Below are 11,906 nucleotides of genomic sequence, written 5' to 3' on the forward strand. Positions count from 1 at the left end.
CTAATGAAACTTTTTTATAATATATATATATATATATATATATAACTTTATAACTTTGCACATTTTTTTACTTACATCAACTACTTATTGACCAAAGCAACTGCTTTTACACTACATTAGCTACAAAAATGCTGCAGATCTCTCAACAGTAAAGATCAATACCTTATCCCAACAAGTACCAGAGTCAATATTGTAATGACCACATGTGTTGCATATGGGAATGGGAATTAATTAGAAACTGTAACAAAACTAATTTAAAATACATTTACATACTAAAAACACTTTATTTAAGTCTAAGGAGACTTCACAATGGAAATTATACAATACATATTAATGAACCATAATGAAAATAAGATATCAGAAGTTGTATGCTATAGCTACAAGGACATCAGGAGCAACATTTATATTATAAAGGCTTATATTAGAAAATATAAAGTAGAAATTATGAGCTAGGAGTCACTTCAAAGATGAGACACTGATAAAGCAATTCCATATTTACAATATTTTAAAGATTTCTCCTCTGGTGTGAATTTCCTCAAGCATAATAAAAGATTAGATGCACCTGAAGGCTTTCCCACATTGATTACATTCTTTGGCTTTCTCTCCAACTTGACTTTTCCCATCTTTGAAAGCATGAAGGTATAAGCTAAAGGATTTTCCATTCTTCACAGGTCTATACCACAGTATGAGTTCTCACTAGCTGACTAAGGAATGAGAAAGACACAAAAGATTTTTCACATTCTTTATATATTTTCTCTTCAGTGTGTATGTTCTCAAATAAGCGCTGAAGTGTTAGGAAATACACTTTCCCACATTTCTTAAACTTGTATGCTTTCTTTCCAATGTGAATTTTCACAAGTTTTTGAAGGAATTACATACAAGTTCAGACTTTCCTACTCTCCAGATAGTAATATGACTTCTCGCTAGTATGAGTTCTCATGACCTAAGAGCTGAGAAGGCAGAAGTTACTGCATTCCTTATATTCAGTGTTTCTGTGAATATATGTGCATTATTACATATATAGTAAAATATGAAAAATGAAAGGATTTGTCACATTGTTTACCATTATAAGGCCAGTGCTTGTGGTTATTAAAGGTAGAGGGAAACCTATAGGCTTTCCCACATTTCTTATATGTATACAGATCCTTTTCTTATATGTTTTCTCACTTGTAGAGTAAGCTTTCGGGAATAAGTGAAGGTTTTCCTGTATTTCTTACATTTGTAAGGCTTCACCTCAATGTGAATCTTACATGTATAGTAAAGGATATAAAGGAAATAAAGACCTTCTCATACCCTTCAACAGCCAAAGGAGATATTTTCAATATGAGTTCTCACATGTGCCTAAAGGATGAGGGACAACTGAGGACTTTTCCACATTTTTCACAATCACAGTATTTCTCATCAGTGAGATTTTTTCTACATTTTTCTAAAAGATAAAAAAATGGAAGTGTTTTTTTCCCACATTTTTCACATTACATGAAATAAGGCTTATCTCAACCATGAGTATCACATGTACAACAATAAATGGAGAACAAATAATGGTTTTCCCACATTTTGTATTTTATTTTCTAACGTGAATTTTCACGTGAGTCCTACAATACATAAAACAGCTGAAGGGCTCTCTACTTTTTCTTAGATTGATAGGGTTTGTGTCAGTGTGTGCTCCCATGTGTGTTTTAACAAATGAAAGATTACTATTTTCTCACATGTGCTGAATTCACAGCATTTCTCTTCAGTATGAGTTCTTTTATGCACATTTAAATTTGAAATCTGGCTGAAGTTTTTCTCACACTGATTGTTTTCATTATATTTCTCTCTAGTATGGAATATCTTCTACCCATTACATATTAAGATATTTTCCAAATATTTTCCAATTTGATTCTATTCATAGAGGTTCTTCACCATAGGAATTCTTAAATACCTCTCCTATGTCTTGTGCTGATCTTCTGTGTCATGACAGAAAAAGAGGAGGATTACCTAACAGGAAGTTTTTCCACATTGCTGGTGAAGTGACATAATATTAATTTAAGGTAGACTGTGTTAATAAAGGCTGTGTATGCTTAGCCTTAGATGAAATATCCCCCAAAATGTTATGCATAAAAAGTCAATTTAGTATAAAAGTAGAGCACCAAAAAAATACACAATTAAGCAAAAACAAACAAAAGCCAAATTCAGGGGTGCCTGGGTGGCTCAGTGGGTTAAGGCTCTGCCTTCGGCTCAGGTCATGATCTCAGATTCCTGGGATCGAGCCCTGCATCAGGCTCTCTGCTCAGCAGGGAGACTGCTTCTCCCCCCTCTCTCTGCCTGCCTCTCTGCCTACCTGTGATCTCTGTTTGTCAAATAAATAAATAAAATCTTAAAAAAAAACAAATCCAGTGAACAAGAGACAAAGGAATGAAAATAGATGGTACCAAAAAATTATAATAGGGGCACCTGACTGGCTCAGTTGGTGGAGCATATAACTCTTGATATAGGAGCTCTGAGTTTGAGCCCCTCTTTGGATGTAGAGATTACTTAAAAATAAAATATTTTTTTAAATTGCCATAAAGACAATCATATAAATAATTATATTCAATATAAATGGAATAAACTCTCCAATTAAATGGCAGAAATGACAAAACTGGGTAAAAAACAAAATCCAACTCTTTAGTTTACATAAGATGTATTTAAAATATAAAGTCAGGATAAGAAAGTTAAAGGAGGAAAAAAGATATTAAATGAACCCTAAGCATAAGAAATATAGGGTGGTTTTATCATCAGACTAACAGTATTACTAGAGAATGTCTCTAGTAATATATTCCATAATGCTTCATAATAATTATTGTCAATTCATCAAGAAGATAAAATAATCTTACCTATGTGTACATCACAGAGCTTCAAAATACATGAAGTTTAAAAAAGTGCTACACCTGGGGCGGCTGGGTGGCTCAGTGGGTTAAGCCTCTGCCTTCGGCTTGGGTCATGATCCCAGGGTCCTGGGATCAAGCCCCGCATCGGGCTTTCTGCTCAGCAGGGAGCCTGCCTCCACCTCTCTCTCTGCCTGCCTCTCTGCCTACTTGTGATCTCTGTCTGTCATATAAATAAATAAAATCTTAAAAAAAAAAGTGCTACACCTGAAGGGAGAGAAAGACGAATTCACGATCATAATTTAAGAATTTAACATTTTATCTCAGTAATTGATAGAACAAGTAGGAAAAAATGGTAAGAATAAATAAAACTTAAAATTATCAAGCAACTTGGTTTAATTGATATTTATAGAATACTTTACATACATTTATTTCAAGTACACATGAGCAACTCATAAAGATCAAACATATGTTGGATAACAACAAAACCCAATAAATTTTAAAGGATTGAAATCATACAGAGTTATGTTCTTAGACCAAAACAGAGTTATTCTGAATGTGAAAATGTTATCTCTGGATATTTGGAAATGCAGCAACATACTTCTAGTTAACCAATAGATCAAATAAATCAACAGGGAAATTATAAGTAAATTCAAACTCAATGGTAAAAAAAACCCCACCATTTATCAAAATTCATGAAATATAGCTTGAGTAATGCATAGAGAGAAATGTATAGCTTTAATTTATATATTTATATATTTTAATCTATACAAAAACGTCTAGTGTCAGTGATCCAAACCTTCAGAGAAACAGAAAAAGAGAAAACTAAATCTAAAGTAGGTATAGATGGGTCACCTGGGTGGCTCAGTAGTGTGGCTCAGTAGGGTGAGTGACTGCCTTTGGCTCAGGTCATGATCCTGGAGTCTCAGGATCGAGGCCCGCATCGGGCTCCCTGCTCTGCGGTAAGTCTGCTTCTCCCTCTGACCCTCCCCCTCTCTCATGCTCTGTCTCTCTCATTCTCTCTCTCAAATGATAAATAAATAAAATCTTAAAAAAATAAAGTAGGTATAGAAAAAGAAATTAAAATATAAGAGTGGAAATCAATGAAACAAAACAGAAATAGAAGATGACAAAGATTTTTTTTAAAGATTAATAAAATTGATACTGATAAAGCAATACTGATAAAGACAAAAGGAGAGAAAATATATTTTACCAATACCCAGAAAGAAAGAGGTACATCACTATTGATCCTAAATATATTAAGAAGATGAAAAAGGAGTATTATCAATAACTTCATGTCAATACATTTAACATCTTAGATAAAATGGACAAATTGTTGAAAAAAACATGTTACCGACACAAGAAGAAACAGAAAACTAGAATTGTAGGATATCTACTTAAGCAATTTCTTTTGCAATTCAAATTTTTCCACAAAGAAAATGTTAGCTACAGATGTCGTCTGTGGTAAATTCTATCAAATACATAAAGAGGAAATAATAAAAATCTTACACAAATTCTCTCATTAAAAAAAGGAGGAAATAATTGCCAAATCATGCTATGAGGCCAGTATAATCCTGAAACTAAACCTGCTAAGGGTAGAACATGAAAAAAATGTATAGAACAATATCCCTCATGAACACAAATGCAAAACACTCAACAACATTCTTAGTAAATTTAATATACCTAATTAATATCACATTTTTTCACACAGCTACATGCCACCTGGAAGAAAAACTTAAACATTCTGCCTGGTTAATTATGGCCATAAAGGTGCTTTTCTCTTCCCACTCTGCAGGACTCCAGTTCATTGGATCTCATGGGATACCTTTGTATTTTTCTCCTGTTGCTGCCGCTATCCCATATTCAGAATGGAGGGAGACTTGATTCAGATTTTGGAGCTCAGATTCCAGTTGTGATGGCATCACTAGTACTGCAATGGCCACTTGAACTTGCAAGTTGGAAACAATCAATAGGACCAGGACTAGGGTAAGGTTAGTGTTTCAGAATCAAAATTAATGGGTCTCCCCAAAACTTGGTATTAAAGATAGATACTGTTTAATGCAATATTCTAAAAAAAATTAAAACTTTATGAAAATAATACATTATGAATAAAATACCCAAATATTAGATAAAGAAAGGATCTAGGGTCACCTGGGTGGCTCAGTGGGTTAAGCCTCTGCCTTCGGCTCAGGTCATGATTTCAGGGTCCTGGGATCGAGCCCCACTGATCGAGCTCAGTAGGAACCTGCTTCCCCCCTCTCTCTCTGCCTGCCTCTCTGCCTACTTGTGATCTGTCAAATAAATAAATAAATAAAATCTTTAAAAAAATTTTTTTAACCCTGCTACTTCCCTGACTGAGAAGGAAATCAGTTCTGGGTTACTTCATAAACATCATAGTCATTTTGTCAGCACACCACTCCTGTAGGTTTAAAGAGTAGCTTATCAGTTCACCTTCTCATTCTATTCTTCACAACTCAACTTTTGGGGTGCTACTAGCCAGGAATATTCCTTTCCAAGTTCAGTTGTTTGTATATGTTTGTATTAGCCAAATTGAAAAATGACTGAATAAAGATACAAAGTCAGCCACAGTAGATCAGAGTAGACATCTCAGGGTTGCAAGCTGGCTGCTTCAACTCAAGGCTTATTCTCCAATATCCAGGCTGGTTATGAAAAAGGAAATGGCCAAAAAGACCCCAGGAACAAGCCACCTCAGACTAGCCCTTTGAAAAATATTTGCCTTAATTATACCCAAATTAAAAGCTTTTGCACAGCAAAGGAGACCATCATTAACAACAAAAAAGGCAACCTACTAAATGGGAGAAGATATTTGCAAATGACACAACCGATAAGGAGTTAATATTCAAAATACCTAAAGAACTTAACACAACTCAGGGCACCTGGGTGGCTCAGTTGGTTAAGCTTCTGACTCTAGGTTTCAGCTCAGGTCGTGATTTCAGGATTGTGAGATGGAGCCCTGGGTCAGGCTCTTGCTCTCTTTCTATCTCTCAAAAAAACCCCATACAACTCAACACCAAAAACCAAATAATCCAATTTAAAAATGGGCAGAGGTGGGGCGCCTGCATGGCTCAGTGGGTTAAAGCCTCTGCCTCCGGCTCAGGTCATGATCTCAGGGTCCTGGGATTGAGCCCCTCATCAGGCTCTCTGCTCAGCAGGGAGCCTGTTTCCTCCTCTCTCTCTGCCTGCCTCTCTGCCTGCTTGTGATCTCTGTCAAATAAATAAGTAAAATCTTTAAAAAAAAATGGGCAGAGGACTTCGACATCTTTTCAAAGAAGACATAGAGATGTCCAATACACACATGAAAAGATGCTTGACATCACCAATCATTAGAGAAATGCAAACCAAAACCACAATGAGATATCACCTTATACCTCAGAATGGTTGGTATCGAAAAGACAAGAAATAGCAAGTGTTGGCAAGGATGTGGAGAAAAGGAATTTTCCTGCACTACTGGTAGAAATGTAACTTGGTGCAACCACTGTGGACAACAGTACAGTGTCTCCTCAAAAAATTAAAAATAGAAATACCATACAGGGGCACTTGGGTGGCTCAGTCAGTTAAGTGTCTGACTTCAGCTCAGGTCATGATGTCAGGGACCTGGGTCAAGCCTTGCATGAGGCTCTGCACTCAATGGGGAGTCTGCATCTCCCTCTTCCTCTGCCCCTCCCCCAACACTGCGCGCGCGCATGCGCGCGCGCACACACACACACACACACACACACACACACACACACACATACTCTCTCTCTCTCTCCCTCTCAAATAAATAAAATCTTTAAAAAAGGGAATACCATACAATCCAGTAATTACACATTGGTTATTTACCCAAAGAAAACAAAAACACTATTTCAAAAAGATACATGCACCTCTATGTTTACTACAGCATTATTTATAATAGACAAGGTTATGGAAGCAACCTAAGGGTCCACCAATAGCTGAATGGACAAAGAAGATAGGATACAAATATACAGTAGAATATTATTCGGCCATAAAAAAGAACGAGATACCACCATTTGCAACAAAGTGGATGGACCTAAGGGTATTAAGCTAAGTGAAATAAGACAGAGAGAGAAAAATACCATATGATTTCACTTACATGTAAAATCTAAAAAAAACTCCAACCCTGAATAAACAAACAAAAAAAACCCCAGAAACAAGAAGAGACCCACAAATACAAGGAACAAACTGGTGTTTGCCAGAGGGAAGGGATAGGGGGATGAGCAGAACGGATAAAGAAGAGTGGGGAGTGGGAGATACAGGCTTCCAGTTATGGAATGTGTCATTCAGGTGGATGAAAGGTACAGCATAAGGAATATAGTGGAATATGGTTTTGTAATAGCATTGTGTGGTGAGAGATGGTAATTACACCTGTGATCAGTAAAGCCTAATGCATAGAGCTGTTAAATCACTATGTTGTACACCTGAAACTAATTTAACATTGTGTATCAACTATACTTCAATTTAAAAAGGAAAAGAGAAAGGGTGCCTGGGTGGCTCAGTGGGTTAAAGCCTCTGCCCTCAGCTCAGGTCATGATCTCAGGGTCTTGGGATCAAGCCCCACATTGGGCTCTCTGCTCAGCAGGGAGCCTGCTTCCCCCTGCCCCATCTCTCTGCCTACTTGTGATCTCTGTCTGTCAAATAAATAAAAATCTTTAAAAAAAATAAAAAGGAAAAAATAAGACGCTAAAAAAAAAAGAAAAAAATTCCCTTACGTGTGATGCCCCAATTTCACTTTTAAACCACTAGCAATAGCTGAGAACTAGGATACCGTTATGTGCAAGAGATTATGGGAATGTGAATATTTTTGTCTAGAGTAGGGGAAGGCAAAGAAAAATGGGCTCAGAAATGGCTTTTTAAGGGGTGCTTAGGTGGCTCAGTCACTAGGCGTCTGCCTTTGGCTTGGGTCAAGATCCCAGGATTCTGGGATGGAGGCCTGCATCAGGCTCCCTGCTCAAAAGGGAGTCTGCTTCTCTCTCTCTTGCCCACACTCCCACTGCTTGTGTTCTCTCTCTCTCTGTCAAATAAATAAAATCTTTTAAAAAATGGCTTTTTTAGAAGTCATTGTTGTAATAAATTACCACAAACTTTGTGGCTTAAAAACGCAAGTTTATTATCTTATAGCTCTAGAGGTCAGAAGTCTAAAATGTGTCTTACTGGGCTACATTTAAGGTAGGGCTGCATTCCCTTCTGGAGGCCCTAATGGGGAATTATTTTTGCCTCTCTAGCTTCTAGGAATGCCTGCATTCCTTCACTGGAGGCTCCCTTCCATCTTCAAAGTCAGTAAAGGCTGGTGGACTCTTCTGTAAAACATCACTCTGACACTGATTCTTCTGCTTCTACCACCTCTTACTAAGTAAGGACTCTTGTGATTACATTGGACCGACCTGCATAATCTAGGGTAATCTCTTTATTCTAAGGTCAGCAGATTGTCAACCTTTTTCCTATCTGCAACTCCAATTTCTCTTTGCCACATAACAAATGATACAGTTTCAGAGATTAGGACACTGATACTTTGTGGGGCCATTATTTTCCTTACTGAAGTCACTTTCTGACCCCCAAAGATTTACATCCATCCCACGTAAAAATACATATATATTCAAGGTCCGAAGAGATCTCATCTCGTTAAAGTTATCAACTCGGTGCATAATTTCACTTAAATTTCACCAACTCAAAAACTCAAAATTTCATACATCATCTAAATTAGGTATGAGTGAGACTCTAGGAACTACTCACCCTGGGCATAATTCCTCTCCATCTGTGGACCAGTGAAACTAAACAAATTATTGGCTCTCTAAACTGTATCAGGATAGGACAGGCATAGGATTACAGTTAACAGCCATTCCAGTTCAAAAACAGAAAGTGGAAAGTAGAAACAGTCATATGCCCCAAGAAACATCAAAATCCATCCCAAAGCCTCTAAAGCCTCTCAAGGCCTGGGTTTGGACCTCCACCCTCTGGGCTCCAGGCTCTCTCCTATCAACCATCCTTCCTTTTTCATGAAAGAGTAGTATATGTTTTCAGCTACTAGTTTTTCCAATAATTTCTTGCTTACAGAATTGTGTGGTACAATAGGCTTCTTTTTTCTTTTTTATCATTCTGTCTCTTCCAATTCAAGCTGCTAATACTTCTGCAGGTATAACACTCTCAAGAACTTTTTGAGTCCCATGTGTATAACAGGGATTCTCTCCCCTAGACAATGAGCTGCTTCTCAGTTATTTCCTGGGTATTCTCATCTCTATTTCTGACTTCTGCTGGAATGGCTGGGCTTTTCATGAATCACAGTCCCAACCGCTTTCAAGAACTTGCTGTGTGACTGAATGCGCTTATCTTTTAATCCTGTCAAGGCACTAGCAAAAGATTGTCCTGTGACCCCTTGGCTTTTTTTTTTAAAGATTTTATTTATTTCTTTGACAGAGACAGATCAGAAGTAGGCAGAGAGGAAGGCAGAGAGAGGAGGAAGCAGGCTACCTGCTGAGCAGAGAGCCCGATGTGGGACTCAATCCCAGGACCCTGAGTTCATGACCTGAGCTGAAGGCAGAGGCTTTAACCCACTGAGCCACCCAGGCACCCCTGACCCATTGGCTTTTGATCTAGAATATACTTTCTTAATTTGAGCCCTGTGTACAATCTGATTAGTCTTAGAATTTACCACATTACCAAGTTCTAGTCCCTTTTAAAAGCTTAACAGTTCTTCCCTCCAGCCATCTCATTCCTCTCACATTATAAGCAACAAGAAGAAACTGGGCTGGACCTCATTTCTGTCTGATCCCTCACCATCAGTGATGTTAACATCCATATTTCTATCATCATTATCTTTACAATGATTTAGGTATTTTTTTGAGAGAGAGAGAGAGAGAAAGGGTGGGAGGAAGGGTGGGGAGACAGAGTGCCAGCACTGGAAAGTAAGGGGAGGAGGCAGAGGAAAAGAGAGAGACAGAATCTTAAGTAGGCTCCAAATTCAGCATGGAGCCAGATGTAGGGCTTGAGGTCATGACCTGAGCCAAAATCAAGAGTCAGACACTTAACCTACTTAACCAGGCACCCTGATTTAGGTATTCTATATGGCAACATATGTTTTCTCCATCATGCTCCTTCTGAGACTTTGATAGTAGAGTTGTTAAACTATCCAAAGCAATGTAGGCTTTTTCCATTATGCTTTTCAAACTTCTTCCAGCTTCTACCTACCTTCCAGTTCCAAAACAACTTCTATGATTTTAGTAATTTGTTACAGCAGTACTCCACTTCCATGTACCAAAATCTGTATCATTTGGGGGTTCAACCAGGAAAACAGAATCAGCAGGAGATATGTAATGAGAGATTTTTTGCAAGAAAGTGACTTACTCAATTGTGGGAGATGGCTAGGCAAGTCCAATATCTGTAGGACAGGCAATTAAAGGGCTGGCTGGAACTTCGGGACACAAGCTGAAGCCCCTGCCCACAGGCAGAATTTCCTCTGCATCTCAGGGAAGACTCGGATCTGCTCTGCTCTTAAGGGCTTTCAGCTGATCAATCAGGCCCACACGGAGCATCTGGGATATTCTCCTTATTTACAGGTTAACTCATTAACAAGCTTAATTCCATCTGAACCTTAATTCCCCTTTACAATAAAGCTTAACATTTTATAAGTTTCAGGAATTAGGATGTAGAGGTCTTTATGGAGCCATTATTCTGCCTACCACACCATTCTATAGCATCTGCAAAATTAGGAGGCTTCCTGGAGCTAGAGGAGTCCTGACAACACAGTTGATTATTTCTTTAAATCATTCAACACCCCCACCAAGTATTATTTAATAAGTTTTCCTTGGTTAACTAATATTAATCATGTAATGTATTTTCTTTCAAATCCCTTAACAACAAGTACAATGTTATCATCCAAAGGCAAGTAGATATTGGCATGTTGTGCCATCAAAAGCTCCTCTTGGCCCAGAACTTGGAAGTCACATGAGAATTACTCTTCAATCATAGCAGATAATTGCAAGCAATGGCCTACCTGGCACTAGAGCCGTTAGAGTATACAGATACACCTTAAACACAACCTGAGCATCAGTAAATATGTCTAGGACTTTTATCAGAATCATAAGTTAAATGTAAGAACCCAAATGTTTTTTTCAACATGAATTTCTCAGAAAGAAGGCATGATAAAGATTTATTTTCATGATGTGACATATGTATTTCATAGGGAAAATCTAATGCTTACAACTGTGACTTTTTGAAATAAGTAGCATGGAAACATACACATTGCTGTCTATTTGTAAAACAAAAATCCACCCAAAAAGAGCTTGGAAAAATTGGACATGGGTAAATACAAATTGATTCCACCCCAAACACATCAGGGGTTATGCAAAAGTCATAGCTATGTTACTAATAAAACCTAAAAGCTTTCCAGTAATTTTTAAAAATGAAGTATGTAAACAAAGATTAAGACATTCCTCTTTTTTTTTAAGTAGGCTCCACTCCCAGCATGGAGTCCAAGACAGGGTTTGAGCTCATGACCCTGAGATCAAGGCCTGAGGTGAGATCAAAAGTCAGATGCTTAACCAACTGAGCCATCCAGGCACCCCAGGAATTAGACGTTCTTAAGTACTGTCATATAGTTAGTAAAATACTTTGAAAATCAGAATTGTATATTCTGAGAGGTTAATTTTCATATTATCCTTTAGGAATGAGTATAAAAATTTTTAAACAGAGATATTAATTTCCTGATATAGAATGTCTACTAATGATACAATACCTGGAAAAATAATCATAGGATAATCAGGCCAACAAAACAAAGAGTAAATTTACTATGGAAAAAAGAGGGTGAAAGTACAATTAAAATTGCTACTGGATTAAAAAATGAAACAGAAAGGTGAAGGAGACAAAACTAACAGAAAAGTGAACAGGAAAGTTTCAGATACCTAAGCTATTCCGGAAGGTTGGATTTGGCTCTGACATACTCCTAAGGTCTTGGTTCAGAATATTGGGGAAGATAGGCTTCAAGAATTTGAACTCATTGGTCCCAGATCCTTCCGTCAGACACACCTCATACTGGTAGCTGTGGGA

General features: G+C 37.5%; 1 long non-coding RNA gene across 1 annotated transcript; it reads right to left on the bottom strand.

Moving 5' to 3' along the window:
* Window positions 1–270: 270 nt before the first annotated feature.
* Window positions 271–2,878, bottom strand: LOC116863141. The gene is made up of 2 exons (XR_004381774.1): window positions 2,856–2,878; window positions 271–704 (listed from the first exon to the last, which is right to left on the bottom strand). It is a non-coding gene; the product is annotated as an uncharacterized LOC116863141 (long non-coding RNA).
* Window positions 2,879–11,906: the final 9,028 nt, after the last annotated feature.

This window comes from Lontra canadensis, unplaced genomic scaffold (genome assembly GCF_010015895.1).
Source record: "Lontra canadensis isolate GAN:19392208 unplaced genomic scaffold, GSC_riverotter_1.0 scaffold598, whole genome shotgun sequence".
Lineage (NCBI taxonomy): Eukaryota > Metazoa > Chordata > Mammalia > Carnivora > Mustelidae > Lontra > Lontra canadensis.